Genomic DNA, 16,341 nt, shown 5'->3' with positions numbered 1-16,341 from the left:
TTTTTTCTAAGTGCTAGGGATTGAAGCTCTCCAGCTAGTCAAGTGCCCTACCAGTGAACTACATTTCCATCCTTTTTTATTTTGAGGCAGGGTCTTGCTAAATTTCCCAGGCTGGCCTTAAACTTGCAATTTTCCTGCCTCAGCCTTCTGACTAGCTGGGGTTACAGTCAGACACCACCATGCGCAGCTAACAATGCATTCTTGAGAGTACTAATCCATTCCTGAGATACCTAAAGCAGTTCTTGCCAGAGGATAATCTCATCCTAAAATCTCACTCCCTTGTTCTAATCACTCCCTACTAGGCTTCACCTTTAAAAGGTCCCCCAACCTTCTCAGCGTGGCTACAATGGGGATCAGGCTTCCAGCACACAAACCTTGGTGCACAAATCGTATCCAACCATAGAAGAAGGACATTTGGGGCTACAGGGAGAGTGGCTGCAGAGTCCTAGAAGCAGTAAAGGATTTAGTGCAGCAGCAAGCAGAGCCCTGAGCGCAGGGATTGCAGAGGACTGGGGTGCAATTGGAGGTGAGGAGTTGCTGTGGGGAAGCCTGACCCACTCGCCTACTGCACACACGAGGAGCCTCTGACAGGGCTTGCCCAGGGAACGACATCAAGTTCGGTTACAGAAAGATTTCTCTAAACCTAGGTGGATTCCAGGAGCTGTGGCATGTACCTGTAAGCCCAGCTACCCAGGAGGCTGAGGCAGAAGGATTACAGATTTGAGTCCAGCCTGGGCAATTTAGTGAGATCCTGTCTCAAAATAAAGAGGGGTGGAGATGTAGCTCAGTGGTAGAGTGCTTGTCTAGCATATGTGAGGCCTTGGGTTTTATCCTTAGTACCACAAAAAGGTATGTGAGGGGGTCCTCCAGGCATGGTGGCCCCACACCTATAAGCCCAGCACCTGGGAGGCTGGGGCAGGAGGATCACTGGGAGTTGAAGGCCAGCCTGGGCTACATAGTGAGTTCAAGCCCAGCCTGAATTATATAGCAAGACCCCCTCTCAAACAAACAAACAAATAAAAAGTAAACACAAATTAATGTAGTGAATAAATGGCCTTATGGCAGCCACTGTACTTAGCTAACATCTGGACACTCAGAGGTAAGCTAGATCTCAGGGAAATTGAGGTCTGGTGGGAAACACACACTGAGAAGTTCCCCGCCTCTACACTGCGTCGAGATTTTAGTAGCAGTCACAATAACAGATGTTATTTATTGAGTGCTTACCATGTGCCAGGCCCTGTGCTAAGAATTTCCCACTTAACCAACATGACAACCTCTGAGGCATGGGAACTGTTATTCTCATTTTCTCAACAAGGGAACTAAACAGAGAGAAGTTAAATAACTTGGCAAAGGCTCTTCAGCAGAGGGGCAGCTTATGCGGGCTTAGGGGGTTATGGTCTCAAAAACAGCCGCCCCCCCAAAAAAAGTAAGAGTGAAGCAGGAGGGAGAAACTGGCTCTGCAGAGTGAGCGTGGGCAGAGGGAAAGAGGAAAAAGCAAGATAAAAGAACACCCTGGAGGACGAAAGCAGACAGTTGCGAGGAAAGCCACAATAGCAAACGCTTCTTGGCATCTGTGTCCTTTTATGCTGTCCAGATCTCAGGTAACCAGGGAGAGCTTCTACGTACGGGTCCTGAGAAGCAGTGCTGGGGTTCCTCGTCTCAGGCTGAGACCAGGTCCATCCTATTGAAAACTTGCTCAAGTTCTTGGGAGAAGTTCCTGTGCAGGGCAGTGGAAACTGTTCTGTGCATGTGTTCTGGGATCTTGTAATTAACAGGTCCTGCCTACCACTGGGCATGTTGGCACCTGCCTGTTATCCCAGCACTTGGGAGGCTGAGGCAGGAGGATTGCCATGAGTGTGCGGCCAGCCTGGGTTACATAGTGAGACCTTGCCTCAAACAAAAATAAAAACAAAAACAGGTCTTACCTACTTCCCCAGCCAGCTTTGCCACATCCTAATCCCCTATCTCATTTCTCTCTAAGAGTCACAAATTCCCATTAATTCTTTATGGGGGGCTGAGGGAGGTCTTTGTCTTCTGTAGCTTCTTCAAGCTGGAAGGGGTTGCAGACCCCACCTACAGGGGCTATGTGCCTCCAACTACCTTGGGGTGCTGTGGTTCACTGGCTTGAGAAAGAAAAGCCTGTCAAAAACAATAAAAGAGTTAATGACCATCAAACCCAAGTATGAAGAGGTCAGATCCGTGCTTCCCATAGCTGCACCAGAGGCTTACTTTTTCAGGAGAAATTTCAAATCTTCCAGAGGCTCACGGGAGTAGCTGTCTCCTTTTGGGTGATTTTGTTCTTCAGACAGTTCAGATGAGATTGGCTTTATTCTAGAAAGATGAATCCAGTTATGTATCTCTGCCACCTTTACTGCGGTAGGGTGGCAAGGATCACTGAGAAGGGGGCCTTTCCATTTTGGCTTTAATTGGTCAGCGGGTATCCCCTCTTTCCAAGTTTTTACAAGCACTTAGTCTCTGGGACTGACCCCAGGTGTCCCCCTGGGCCAGGAGGTGGCAGGACTCTGTTCGCATACATTTGCATAGCCTGTTGGACTTGGCCCAGATTAATGAGATATCCTAAGAGCCTCTTGGTCTCTGGGTCTTCTATCATAGCAGAGAATAGAAATGGCTGTCCTTGCTTCTCTATCAGCCTTTGGATTTCGCAAGGAGGCTTCAGACAAGTCTCTTTGGAGCCCTTTCCCGTGTGTAACTGCAGCCTGCCTGGGAAGGTGGCCTGCCTCTCGGAGTTGTAGGATTTCCTGTCTGATTTATAGATGATTGACAAGGCTACTTCCATCAGCAATTCAGATCTTGGAGGGGCAGGGCGCTGATGTCCTGCCTGCTTGCATAGGCCTGGGAGGCCACTTGTTTACAAGAGTGGCTACTTTCTGGGCCAGTAGGCATCAAAGGAGCAGGGTTAATCGTAGTGCAAGTTTTTATCATAACCTCAGGAGTGTCAAAGAGCACACTGATAGTTGGTAAGCTATTTTGCTGTTAACCACAAGTAACCTTCTGTCTCCAGGATAGCTCTGACCTAATGGGGAGTCAGGACTTCTAGTTTCTGTCCCAAAGTTAACTTTGCAGCTTCTTTTGTCAGTACAGTTGCAAAGAATCTCTGATTAGGGGCCCCCTTGACCCCAACTATGTCTATAGAGCTAGAGGGGGGAGTTTTCCAGAGAAGTAAGTCAAAACAGAATGAAGTAGAGCTGGATGTGGTGGCGCACGCCTGTAATCCCAGCACTTGGGAGGCTGCAGCAGGAGGATCGCTGTGAGTTCGAGGCCAGGCTAGGCTACAAAGTGAGCTCAAGGCAGCCTAAACTGCATAGAGAGACCTGTCTCAAAAAAAGACCAAAAAGAAAAAAAAAAACCCAAAACAAAACAGAATGAAGTAATTGAGTTGGCGCACCGTGATGTTTAAGATTACCCAGGGTTCCTCAGAGGAGATGGTGATGTCCGTGGTTGGAGCACTGCAGGTTTTCCTGGGCCTTGTCAGTTTCCAGAGCAGGAAATGAGGATTCTGGCTGGCCTAGCCCCTCTCCGGGAGCAGGGACCGTCAAATCTCCATAGCCGCGAGTCAGGCACAGTAGCTGCCTCACGCACACAGCAGGGCCCAGGCAGAGGCTTGGTGAAGTCGCATGCCCAGTGCATAATCTTCTTTCACTTGAAGCAGAAACCTGAGTTGTCCTTGGGTTTGTCTTTAGATGACCCAGGTGGGCTTAAAGCATTGCTCCTTGTGACAGCTGTAACCTTAGCCTTTTTCTTTTGTCTGTCCAACACAGAAGACGCCGTGTCCAGCAATTGGGCCACAGGTGTCTGTGGGCCCATCTGAAGTTTTTGTAGCCTACACCAAATATCTGGGGCTGGTTGACAGATGCAGTGATGTCCCACTAGTGCTTCTCCTTCCCTGGAAGGTGGCTCTATCTTAGCAGATTTGTAAAAGAGTCTTTATCTCCCTGGTGAGAGCAGCTAGCATGTCACACATCATCCTAGTCCCCTACCAGTATCACAGTCCCAGTTGGGCTCTGTGGAAGGGGGAATAAACTTTCCAGGGTGGTTTCTTTCCCTTTTTAAAGCGCATTGTCCATTTGCATAGTTCCTAGCCCTTGTACATCTGTAACTGAAGCAGAGAGCCTGATTTATTGGCCTGTGGACGCTAAGGAGGAGGTAGAAGATACCTCCCAGTATCATCCAACAGCTCAGAGACCCACATCCCCCTGAGAGACAAGTGGGGGTTCCAGGACAGGGCTGTCCTCTTAGTTTTGGAGCCTTTCCTGTGATAAAAATTTATAAGGAGTTCCACACAGAAACGCTATAACTGGAGAATAGTCTCATAGTTTAAAGTGTCACCCTATACCCATCTTTGGCCACCTTCCAGTTTGTATTGAACCTAAGCTATACTGCAATAGTAGGTAAGCTGTTTTTGTTTTAGATCATCAGGATCAAACCACTCTGTTCATCAAGAATACGGTTTAGGGGCTGGGGATTTAGCTCAGCGGCAAAGCGCTTGCCTGGCAAGCGCAAGGTCGTGAGTTTGATTCCTGGTACCGGAAGAAAAGACAAAAAAAAAAAAAGAATACGGCTTAGTGGGGAAGTCGGTGAAACCCGCATGGTGGTGAGGTCCACAAGGTTTCTGGTTGGCTCAGTCTCTGGTACCTGAGCTCTACTCCTGTCCCGTTATGCCAGAATGTTACTGGGTAGCTCCTTCTAAATAAAAGTGTCTCATCAGTAATACCAGTCTTTGGGTTGCTTGCCTCTCCTTCGGAGTTGGATTCCAGGTTGTTCTTATCTCGAACAAAGAATTGAATGAAATGAGCAAAGAGCAATGAAAAAGTTTATTTGAAAAAGTAAAAGGGCCAGGCGTGGTGTTGCATGTCTGTATTCCCAGCACTTGGGAGGCTGAGACAGGAGGATCATTGCAAGTGTGAAGCAAGCCTAGGCCAGAAAGTAAGCTCAAGGCCAGCCTGAACTACATAGTGAGATCCTGTCTCAAAAAGACCAGAAAAAAAAAAAAAAAAAGAAAGAAAGAAAAAAGAAAGCCGGGCATGGTGGCACATGGCTGTAATTCCAGGACTCAAGAGGCTGAGGCAGGAGGGTCACTATGAATTCAAGGTCAGCCAGCCGGAACTACATAGCAAGACCCTCTCTCAAAAAAAAAAAAAAAAAGAAAGAAAGAAAAAGAAAAAGTAAAAAGGAAGAGTGAGGGAGAAACTGGCTCTGCAGAGTAAAAGAGGAAAAAGCAAGATAAAAGTATACCCTGGAGGAGGAAGGAAAATGATGACAGCCTTGTTTATTTATTTAAATGGAGATCCTCCTCTGTTTAATGATACTCCAGGAATTTTTTTTTCTTTTGAGACAGGGTCTTGCAGTGTAATTCAGGCTTGAACTCACTGTGTAGCCCAGGGTGGCCTCGAACTCATGGCAATCCTCTTGCCTCAGCCTCCCAAGTGCTGGGATTACAGGCGTGTACCACTACGCCTGGTACAGGGTTTTTAAAAGGAAAGTCTGATGGTCAGATTTGTGTTTTATAAAGGTGGCTCCTGCTGCAGTGCAGAGATTGTGTTAGAAGAGCAGCTAGGAGACACTTTAGAGGCTGCAGATAACAAGAGATTTGGGGTGGGGAGGGCAAAACCAATGGGGCCTGTGATGGCGCGGCTGGGAGGCCCCCAGGCCCAGGCTTGGGTGGCTGGGCAGAGGATGACACAGGCACGGGCTGGGAAACAGAGTTGCAGGAGGCACCGGCACAGAGGGTTCTGTTTTGCACTTGCTAGCCGAGGCGTGTGAAGGACGCTGAGGTGGAGGATGTGCCAGTGGCAGGATCCAGGGTCCGCGGCTCAGGAGAGGCCATCGGTGCAGGTGCTGACAGCTGAGGCCCTGGAGGGGAGGAGTGCATGCCAGGGAGCAGCCAAGGTCCGGATAGAGCCGGGGAGCCCCAGCACTGTAGATAGAGGGCAAGCAGGGGCTTCAAAGGAGAGGGAGAACCTTCCGGGAAAGGAAAGAGCCAGGAGAGAGTGGTGCCCAGGTGTCCAAAGAGGACAGCATGCAAGGGCTCTGGCAGCTGCTGGAGGACCCTAGGGACTCGGAGAGGTTTGAAAGCTAAAGCTGTTCCTGGGGCTTGACAAGTGGGAGCCATGGGAGAGCCTGTCAGACTGGAGCGGGTGTAAGGGAGGCCGGGCTGGGCAAGAAATCACAAAGACAAGAAGCTGGAACCCACGAGAGGTTGAGGCCAGACGCCTGGGCAGAGCAGGCGGGGACAGGGAAGAGCTTTCCCTCTCTCCCCTCCTGCGGGTCCGTACCCCTCTTGGCCCCGGCCGGTACCCCTCACAGATTGTCTGCAGGCCCTTGTGATGGCTGGCTGGCGGGTGGGGAAGGCTTCCTCGGAGTGGGTGGAGTGTGGAGGCTGGAATAATGCAGCAGAAGTGAGCCGATTCGGAGCTTCCTTCCAGAAGATTCAGGGACCAGTCCTGGGATCTCCAGCCCAGTGGCTGAGAGACAGAACTGTGACTTGTAACCCCTTCCGGAATCCAGCCCCCCATAACTTCTGGGGTTGGGTGTGGCCCGAGCCAGACCCCGAAGAGAACTAGGAGATGCTTCAAGGCAGCCGCCGCAGGAAGAGCAAGGTGTGATGGGAAGGGGCCAGGGATGCCAGTCCCATCCCGTGCTCCCGAGGGGCAGGCATGCTGTCCTGCCCTAGGTAGGTGGGTGGTCTTGGCACACTGCTCGGGCCACAGCCAGGCCTCCTCCCACCTCCCCAGGCCCTGCTTGATATGCACATCAGACACTGGTGCCCTTTGCAAAACTGTTATTTGTACAGAAGCCCCAGGGAGGGGAGTGAGGAAAGGTGCTCGCTCTGCTCTGCTCGCCTCCCTCCCACCACTTGCACTTGCGGGGACCTGCAGGCAAATACCAAGCCCAGCCGGCTCCCTTGCTTCAAATGGGCAGACAAGAGTGCAGCACCCCCTCCCCAGCACCTCGTGTGGCTTCGTCCTTGTCTGAGTCGCTGCTCCTCAGCTTTACCGGAGGTGGCCTGGCCTCTGAGTTTCCCACTGCCCCCACCGGGGCCTCTGAACCCGAACCCTCTTCCCTGGTCCCCCAGCCAGCGGGGGCAGAGCTCCCCTGTGCCTCCCCACAAGCCCAGAGCCTCGCTGGCTGTGACACATTTCCTCAGGCCTTCCCCACTCCCTTTGCAAGAATGGAGGCAGTGGGGCAAAGTATTCCATCCCCTGGGCAGCTCCCACACGGTGGCTGTGCCCTGTGGGGCAGGAAAAGCCAGGGTGTGGCAAGCAGGCTGCTGAGGCGGGCAGAGGGATGGGAGGAAAGTGAGTGGCTTTTGGAGTCAGGGCTCCAGCCTGTGACCTTGACGGCACTTTCCTGTCTGTAAATGGAGGCGAGAATCCTGACCTCACGGGTTGGTGGGAGGACAAATGAAGGAGTCACACATAGTCCAGCACAATGTCTGGCATATGGTAGGTGCTTAAAACAGGTTCCTCTGGTCTCTCCTTTTTGGGGCTCTGGAGAAGAGGCGGGATGAGAAACCAGGGTCCAGCCGGGGATTTAGCTCAATGGCGTAACACTGGCCTGGCAAGCATGAGGTCCTGAGTTCGATTCCAGGTACCCCGGGGTGGGGGGGGGAGAAACCAGAGTCCATGGAGAGAGCTCTCTGAGAGGCAAGGGGCAGCTGGGTGGGGTGGCGCAAGCCTGTGATCCCAGCACTGGGCGCCTGAGGCAGAGCTCAGGTCAATCCTGTCTCCAGGAGGATGCAAAGGGAGCTCCTGCCAGAGCCCCGGACCCCTCCAGTGCTGCTGTACCCGTGCTCCTAACGTGGCCAGCGAGACCCCTGGGAACGGACCCCTCACCGGCGGGAGGGGGGCAGGCTGTCTGGTAGGGAAGGCCCAATGTGGTGGGGCTGCCTCTGGGCCTGCTGCACCCCCTTCACACAGACTCCCCCAACTCATAATCCGATTTATATTCCTACTCCCGCCTCTGGACCCATCACCATGGCAACAGTTTTCTCAGTTGCACTTCATCAGCTTCTCCGCAAATCTTTTTTTCTGCCCCCTCCTTCAGCCCCTCTTTTCCCCCGCCTCTAGCAGTCTGCTTTCCTGCGGGCCCACGTGCTCACCTGTTTCTTTAGGTCTCGGCTTCTTGGATTCCTCTCCCTGTCTCCTCCGTCCAGATCGCCTTTCTGCAGCCCTCCCTCCATCTCTCCTTCTCCAGCGCTTGACTGAAGCAGCCGGCTGGAATCTGCTCGTCAGACCACAGCGTGTGCCCCTTTTGGGACTGGGACAGAGGAGGAGGAGCCCTGGGGGGCAGGGTGTGGGCCTGGGGGCCGGTGTCCAGTGAGTGGCAAGCAGGTGGGAGTCAGCTCTGGCAGACCTGTTGCCTCCGCCCAGGGAGCAGGCGAGGGTGGGCAGGGCCCTGAGCACTGAGCCGCTCCTCCCGGCCTGCTCAGAGCCAGCACGCTTGTGGCAGGCCCTGCGGGGCGCTTTCCTTGGCCCGCTTCCCAGCTCACACTTGGGGACCTCCGCCCGTGCTCACAGCTACCACGGGTGTGTGCTTTCCCCCAAACCTAACGCCGGCCCTGACTCCCTCTTAAAAGTCCCAGGCAAACCTTTCCGCCTCCTCATGGGTCGTATCCACTGGCGTGCCCATCACCACGCTCAATTCAAGGAGCCTCAGCACAAACCATCTCCCCCAAACCACCACCGGTCTTTGTATGTCCCTGTCACTGCCCAGGCTAAAAGCTTTGATGCTACCTGTTTGTATTGGCCTGTGGGGACTCAGAATGTTTCCTGTTATGTTTCCTGTTTCATAGGACCCAGAACGGTGCCAGGATGCCAGGCAGCAGGTACATCTCTGCCACGCTCCCCGTCTAGCTAGACTCCAAGGTGTGTCAGTTCTCCTTGTGAAGTGTCATTCATATCTGCTTCTGTCCCTTTGCCATTCCATATGTCACTCTAAAACCAAGCACCCAGCAAGCCATGAGTATAGTCCTGGAGGTAGATTTCTGACTTGGACCTTTCGCAAATGTAGAAACCAGAAACCACACTTGGTTTTTTTGTTTTTTGTTTTTTTTTTTGGTCTTTTTGAGACAGGGTCTCCCTATGCAGTTTAGGCTGACCTTGAGCTCACTTTGTAGGGCAGGCCGATCTCAAACTCACAAAGATCCTCCTGCCTCAGCCTCCCAAATGCTGGGATTATAGGCATGCGCCACTACACCTGGCTTTTCCTCTTTTATTGAGCCCCTACTAAGTTCTAGGCTCCAACATATGGAGTCTCAGCCAGGCATGGTGGCACACGCCTGTAATCCCAGCACTTGGGAATCTGAGGCAGGAGGATTGCTGCAAGTTCAAGGCCAGCCTGAACTATGCTGTCTCAAAAAACATATGGAGTCTGATTTCATCTTCATATAAAGGAGATGTTATTCCATTTTACCAAAGAGGAAATTGATACTTAGAGTGGTTAATTTGTCCAAAGTTCTATGATTAATAATCCATGGAGCTGGACCTCAAATCCAGAGCTAGTGTGTCGCTTTTTTTTTGTTGCTATACCAGGTTGTCCCTGTGTAGCTCTCATAGTCAAAAACTTTTTTTTTTTTTTGGTACCAGAATTGAACTCATGATCTTATGCTTGCCAGGCAGGCACTGTGCCAAGTGAAAAACTTTTTGAGGGGTGAGGGTATAGCTCAGCGGCATAAGTGCCTGCCTGGCAAGTACAAGGTCCTGAGTTCGATTCTCGGTACAAAAAAGAGAAAAATTCTTTCAGTCTTCTTTTTTTCCCACTAGAATCCACTGAAGCATTTTATTTGTATATATGTTTTACAGCCCTAGAAAAAGAATCCTAGGATTTTCCCTCTTGGGTATTTTCATCTTGCTTCATTGTGGACCATGATGCCAGCTGAGGTTGTCAATACAAGGAAACCAAACTGATGGGATGGGAGCAGAGTATTCTGCCATTTTGGGGGGGCTTTCAGCTGCACATCAAACCCGGGGCTGATCGCTCCACACTTGGTTAACCTGCCCATGAGATTCACAACAATTTAAAAAAAAATTTTTTTAAGTTTTTGTCTTTTTGAGACGGGGTCTCACTATGCAGTTCAGGCTGGCCTTGAGCTCACTTTGTAACCCAGGCTGGCCTCGAACTCGAAACAGTCCACCTGTCTCAGCCTCCTTAATGCTGGGATTACAGGTGTGCACCACCATACCTGGCTCACAACAATTTTTCCAGCCCTGTTATCACTGGTGACTTTAAAGTCACCAATGTAATTATGCTTTATCATCACAGTTGTTTTTTTTTTTTGTCTCTTTGAGACAGGGTCTTGGTATGTGGTTCAGGCTGGCCTTGAGCTCACTTTGTAGCCCAGGCTGGTCTCGAACTCGCAACGATCCTCCTGCCTCAGCCTCCCGAGTGCTGGGATTACAGGCGTGTGCCACCACGCCCGGCTATCATCACAGTTAGAAACTGCATGATGACTTTTTTTTTTTTTTTTTTTTTGAGACAGGGTCTTGCTGTGTAGTCCAGGCTGGCCTCAAACTTGCAGTGATCCTCCTGGCTCAGCCTTCTGAGCACTGGAATTACAGGTGTGCACCACCATGCCCGGCCTAGATGATGACTTTGGAGCAGTACCCAGGAAGGATCCATATTTGCCTCTCCAGCATGGTCGATGCTTTTGAGAGCATTAGCCAGGACACTCATGCGCACTATTACAGTTCAGTCACTAAAGGAAGGTCTGGGGCAGCGCTGCTGGGCTACACCCTCTGTGAACTGTCGGAAGCAGTGACCTGCATTCCTAGAAGCAGGCTGCCCAGGTAGAACATGGGGAGCCTGGGCATGGTTTTCCCTTGAGCCTGCCTAGGCCTCCAGGAGGCCAGGATCTCTGGCACAGGAGGGTTCCTGAGGCCAAGCCTCACACTCTGAGCCTTCTTATTTCCTTATTCTTCCCCTCTTCCTCTTGAGGCGCATGATGATCTGATTCCATGCATCAACAACACTTCTTCCACAAGTGCCTCGCTGTTTCTCAGTGTGACATGACTTGGTATTGACCAAAAGGGCATACTGTGCTTTGTGGGTTCGGTCCTGTTAAATAGTTTTGTTAACAGCTTATACGAAGATTTGATATAACATATAAGGGAGGGATCTAAGGTCACAGACATTAAAATCTGGCCACTAAAAGGTGGGATAAGGATCAGAAAATCAGCTCCTAGGGAGGGAGGAGGGAGGTGACTTTCTCCAGAATGAGAGAAGAAAAGAGGAAAAAAAAAAAAAAAAAAAAGCTCCTAGGGAGGGAGGAGGGAGGTGACTTTCTCCAGAATGAGAGAAGAAAAGAGGAAAAAAAAAAAAAAAAAACCCTGAGAGGCTGTACCAGTCCACTTCATGGGGAGATGGTGGTGGCAAGGGAGACGGGAAACTCTGTGAACTGCAGAAGGCAGCTGGGTTGGTTTGGAGTCCAGAGAGGGACTGTAACTGTTTGCTACAAGGGAACCAAAGCAGCGGGGGAATGGGAATATGGACAAGTGTGGCTGTGGGTTCTGAACTGAACTACCTCCTAAGGTAGAAGGAAAAACTGAAATTCCTTTTTTTCCCAATCCTTTATTTTTGAATTAAAAAGAAGGAATTTATTTTGGGTTTTGTCTTGCTTTTGTTTTTGTTTTGAGACAGGGTCTTATACGTCCTTTGGGCTGGCCTTGAGCTTATTATGTAGCCCAGGCTGGCCTCAAAGTGGCAGTGATCCTCCTGCCTCAGCCTCCCAAGTGATGAGATTACAGCCGTGCGCCACTACACCTGGCTATTGCTGGTATTTGGATTGTAGGGGCCCAGAATATTTTTAGCCCATGTGTCCTGGCACTTTCACAGGACCTAGTATGATACCAGGGAATGGGGGCCCCAGGAAGCAGCCCCTGCAGACAAAACACACATGGTCTTGAGGCAGTGGGATCCTGCAGAGATAGAGACATCAGACCTATTCCCTTCATCAGAGCTGCGCCTTTACACACTCTTTCTAACCTGGGACTTCAAGTTGCAAAAGCCCCAGGAGTTAGAATAGGTTATGGGTCTTGACAGATGAAGAATGGGAGGCTTAGGGAGGTGAATCAGTTTGCTCTGAAATCACTGAGCAGGTTTTAGGCCTGGCTGGGACTTTGACTCTGCTTGGCTCTAGGCTTCATCTGCAAACCAAGGATTCCTTTTTAGAATGAGCCATAGAGCTACACAGATATAAATAGGGTCACGCAGAGAGAAAAGGCGGCCCAGGAGCCGGGAGTTCTCCACCACCCTTTGGGCTCTGGGGGATGTCCAGATAAGGAGGCCAAGCCTGCCTTTTTGCATCTCTGGCCTCGCAGGGAAATGAGCCAGAAACAGGAAGAAGTCCAGTGGAAAGTTGGAAACGAGCGCTGCAGTGGTACTGTGGAAAGAGTCTGGATGGGGGATTAGAAGGCTTGGGTCCCTCTTCCAGCTAGCGCTCGCCAGCCACGTGACTTTAAGCGAGGCCTTTCACCACCATGTTAATCTTCCATCTCTTAAAAATAACAGTCCCACAGTGCTACTTGTTAAGAGCACATTAGTGCAGTTACTAAGTACTTCTGTGAGCACTGTCCCCCAATACTCCCCGCTCAGCACAATCTCAGATAGGCTCTTGCCTTTGGTACAGAATTTAAATGGAAAGAAGCCAGATGTGATGGTATTTGTCTGTAATCCCAGCGTGTGGGAGGCTGAGGCAAGAAGATCACAAGTTTGAGGCCAGTTTGAGCTACATAGTGAGACCCTGTTTCAGAAAACAAAACAAAAACAAAAGAATGAAATGGCAAGAATTATGTGCCCCAGGGGGCCTCAACCATCTTGGACCAACTGGGGAGCAGACAAGGGGAGGGAGGTGACTGGCTGGCTGTGACTTTTTATGGGGCCCTGCCTCTGACAGCTTCTGGCTTCTGTTCATTTAGTGGCAGTGGGAATGAAAGCCAGGACGCTGGACCTGCTCAGAATGTGCTGTACCACTGAGCTCTACCCCAGCCCTTCTTCTGGGTTTAAGAACGCTGTCTTTGTGCAGGTCAGAGCTCAGTGAGTGTTTTTCTATCAAACAAGCCCGTTCCTTCTATCTGCAGGATAAAGAAGATCTTGGAGCTAAATGTATCCAGTTCTTCCTTCTAACATTTGAAGACGCCGAGGCCCACAGAATAGGAGCCACATATTCGGGACTCTTAGACCAGTCTTCTTTCCTTTGACTTGGAGAACTCACTAGAAGGGTCGTATGGGAACGCAGCCTTAGAGACCTCTTACAACATCTGGCTGGGCTCTCTTGCTGGGATCCTGTTCTGTCTTTAGACTTCCAGGGAGATATATCTTCTTCTCAAGGTGCCTGGTACAAGACTTGAACCTGTGCGTCTGGACAGAACTGACCCCAAGGCGGCAGAAATCTCAGTTCAGACGCTGGTCCCTGTTCCAGACTCCAACTCCGGAGCTGGGTCTCTCTGAAGTATTCCTGCAGCTCTCATCACACAGAATCAAAGTCCTGTTTGTGTGTCTGTCCCCATCTAGGCTGTCAGCTCTCTAAGAGGGACCATAGCTATCTTGTACCTAACATACACCTAGTGGCTTATCCAGTGCATGGCACATAAGAGTTCCACAAGAAGTGTTTGTTGAATGAATGAATAGGAGGAGTTGGTCAGAGAAGGGTCCTGGAAAACCAGACAAGTGGTGCTTGGGTATCAGTAGGTCAGTGAGCGCCACTGCGGAAGAGAAATCAGACAGGAGTGCAGATGAGGGGAAGGACGGCAGTGGGAGGTGGAGGGGCCTTTCAAGCTCCTCAGCTCTGCTAACCTAGGAGGGTTTCTGAGTAGATGGCAAGAGGCGTTTCAGCCGTGCTGGGAACGAGCAGTGACTGTAAGTTCCTGGAGTCTCACGCAGTTCATTTGGAGGGAGAGAAACAGCTTGGCTAGAGGGGCGGACCGCTGAAGAGACGAGGTAGCTGGCCAAAGCTTTGAGCCTGGTTAGAGGTTTGTATTCGCGGCGGATCCAGCTGGAATAGGAGCCGGGGAAGGCCTGGAGCACAAAGCAAGGGGAGAGCCAGCCTCCCCCACGACCCCCCTCTGTTAGATGGAGACCCCGGGAGGACAGACCCTGAGTCCTCAGCGTTTTTCCAACCCTCCTCCAGGTGCCCAGGTGCTTAGGACCCCTGTGCAGAGTCCCTAAGGCGAGGATCTAAAGGGGCTGAGGCACCCTGCTGAGGACGTCGTGACAGGGATCGTGGGGCTCGCTCTTTGTCCCTAGAGGGATTTTCCCCCTCGGAAGGTGCTGTTAGCCTGAGAGGAGTACTCTTGCTGTCTCCAGTGTCGTCCTTCCGCGAACCCCTACGTGAACAAACTTTTGCCAGGGGTTGCTAAGCCAGATCTGACCACCAGGGGGCAAAAGAGCAGCCCTTAAGGTCAGCGTCCCTCCTTCCCCACCCACTCGCACCTGAGGCCAGAATAGGCGGTGCCTCACCTGGCTCCCACGTAGAGCAGGTGGCTCGGTTAACCCCTTCCTGCCGAATCTGCGGTGCCTTCCTCTGGCAGTCATTCACAGCGGAACGGGGGTCAAATTTGCCAGCGGGGAGAGGAAATTTAATCTCTAGCGCCTGGAGGCGCTAGAATAGAGGTTAAATTAGGGTTTCCAGGGACTCAGGTCCCGGTCCTAGCTGAGGCGGAGTAGCATTTCCCTGAGATGAGTGACAGCTCCTCTGGCTGCAAGAGGAGCAAAGGCTGCGGTCACCTGCGCTGGGGCCTCGGAGGCTGCACATAGAGGAGGTGCTCAGGCAGCTGCAGAGCCCAACCTCCTGGCTTCCCCATCCGTCAGGGCCTCGACCCCGTCTGCAAGGGGCTGGGAGGGTAGCAGAGTGCAGGAGGGGCGCAGAGCCTGGGAGCAGGGAGGGGGACAGTGACACCAAGCAGGGGAGCAGACTGGATTCTACCGCTGCCAGGCGCGGCTTTGCGGGTCGCTCCTCCAGGGCCCCGCGGCCTTTCAGGGCTCTGACCAGTCCAAGTTCCGGGATTGCGTTCCGGGCCACAAGGCGTTAAACTGTGGGTGGGAGTAGGGTCTGGAGTCCCTCCTTCCCTCCCTCCTTTCCTCGCAGCGTCACCACCTCGGAGTCCACGGGGGGGGGGGGCGGGGGCGCTGGCACGCAAGGAGTTAAGTCTGCCCGCAATCTGCAAGACTGGAGCCGGTGAGGGAGGAGGGGGCAGGCGGGGGAGCGGCGGTGAAGGGGGAAGCAGACTGCAGGGAGACAGCGCCAGGAACCCCCTCCCCAGGGACCTGGCCCCTGGGCCCCCAGCCCCAAAAGAGGCCCTGCCCTCCCCGGGGTCGTGCTCTCTTCTCCCGCCTTGCCCCCGCCCTCCAGCTTTGTGTCCCCAGGAGGGTGGGCTGCAGGATTTCCAGCCAAGCCTTGGCTGCCTGCTCAGTTTTTCCAAACCCTCCAGTTGGGAAAGGCGGGAGCCCTGTCAGGATAAGAGTCCCTCCCCCCCCTGCCCCTGCCAGCCCCCTCTCCCAGCCTCAGGTTTCCAGGTCCCGCACCTTTTTCAAACTCCTTTCCCTTTCCGACCCTGGCCCCCCGCACCCCCCAGCCCCACCTCTGTTGGCTCCCAGGTTCCAAGTTCAGGTTGGAGGGGGGCCAGGACGATCCCACAATCTTAGACCAGCGCTGGTAGAGCCGCACACCGCAGGCCGACCCCGAGACCTGCGGGGCGCCGGCGCGACTCCCGGCCCGGCGCCTGCCCAGTCCCAGCAGAGAAGGTGGCTCTGAGGTCCCCCTTCCTGGGACGGAGGCGGTGCTGGGGGCCCTGGCAGAGCCGGGCTGCAGGCTCTGTGAGGCAGGTGCCAGGCCCTAGGGCAGGCTTCGAGGAGGGGGCAAAGTGTTCCCAGGGTTGGCACGGTTCTGTCCAGCAAGTCTATTATATAATAATCACCATCTATCAGTAAGCCAGGCAGCTGGAGTGAGTGGGGAAGCCAAGATGCCCAGATCCGCTCCTCCTCCAGAGCCCGGGCAGGAGTCTCCACTAGGATGGGGGTGTAGGCGCAGCAGTGAAATGATGTGGGGGGTAGAGGGGTAAGTGAGGGGCGCTGGGCAGTCCGACTGCGGTCTCGCACGCCCCGCCCCCAGAAAGTTAACTGACAGTGCCCTGAGCCAATGATTGAAGTCACTGTGGGGCTCCAGGTTAACCCCTTCCTGGGTCCCCGCTGCTTTAGGGGCTAGAATCCCTTCCCCGGAACTCTCGGGCCAGAACCGCTCCTACCTTCGCTGGCTAATGCACGAGCTGGTGAAGACCACCAGCAGGAAGATCCGTTCGTCCTAGTCGCCGCAGAAACAGGAAGATGCCA

This window comes from Chinchilla lanigera, unplaced genomic scaffold (genome assembly GCF_000276665.1).
Source record: "Chinchilla lanigera isolate Chin_1 unplaced genomic scaffold, ChiLan1.0 scaffold00011, whole genome shotgun sequence".
In the NCBI taxonomy this organism is placed as follows: domain Eukaryota; kingdom Metazoa; phylum Chordata; class Mammalia; order Rodentia; family Chinchillidae; genus Chinchilla; species Chinchilla lanigera.
Note: the sequence above shows the minus strand (reverse complement) of the source record.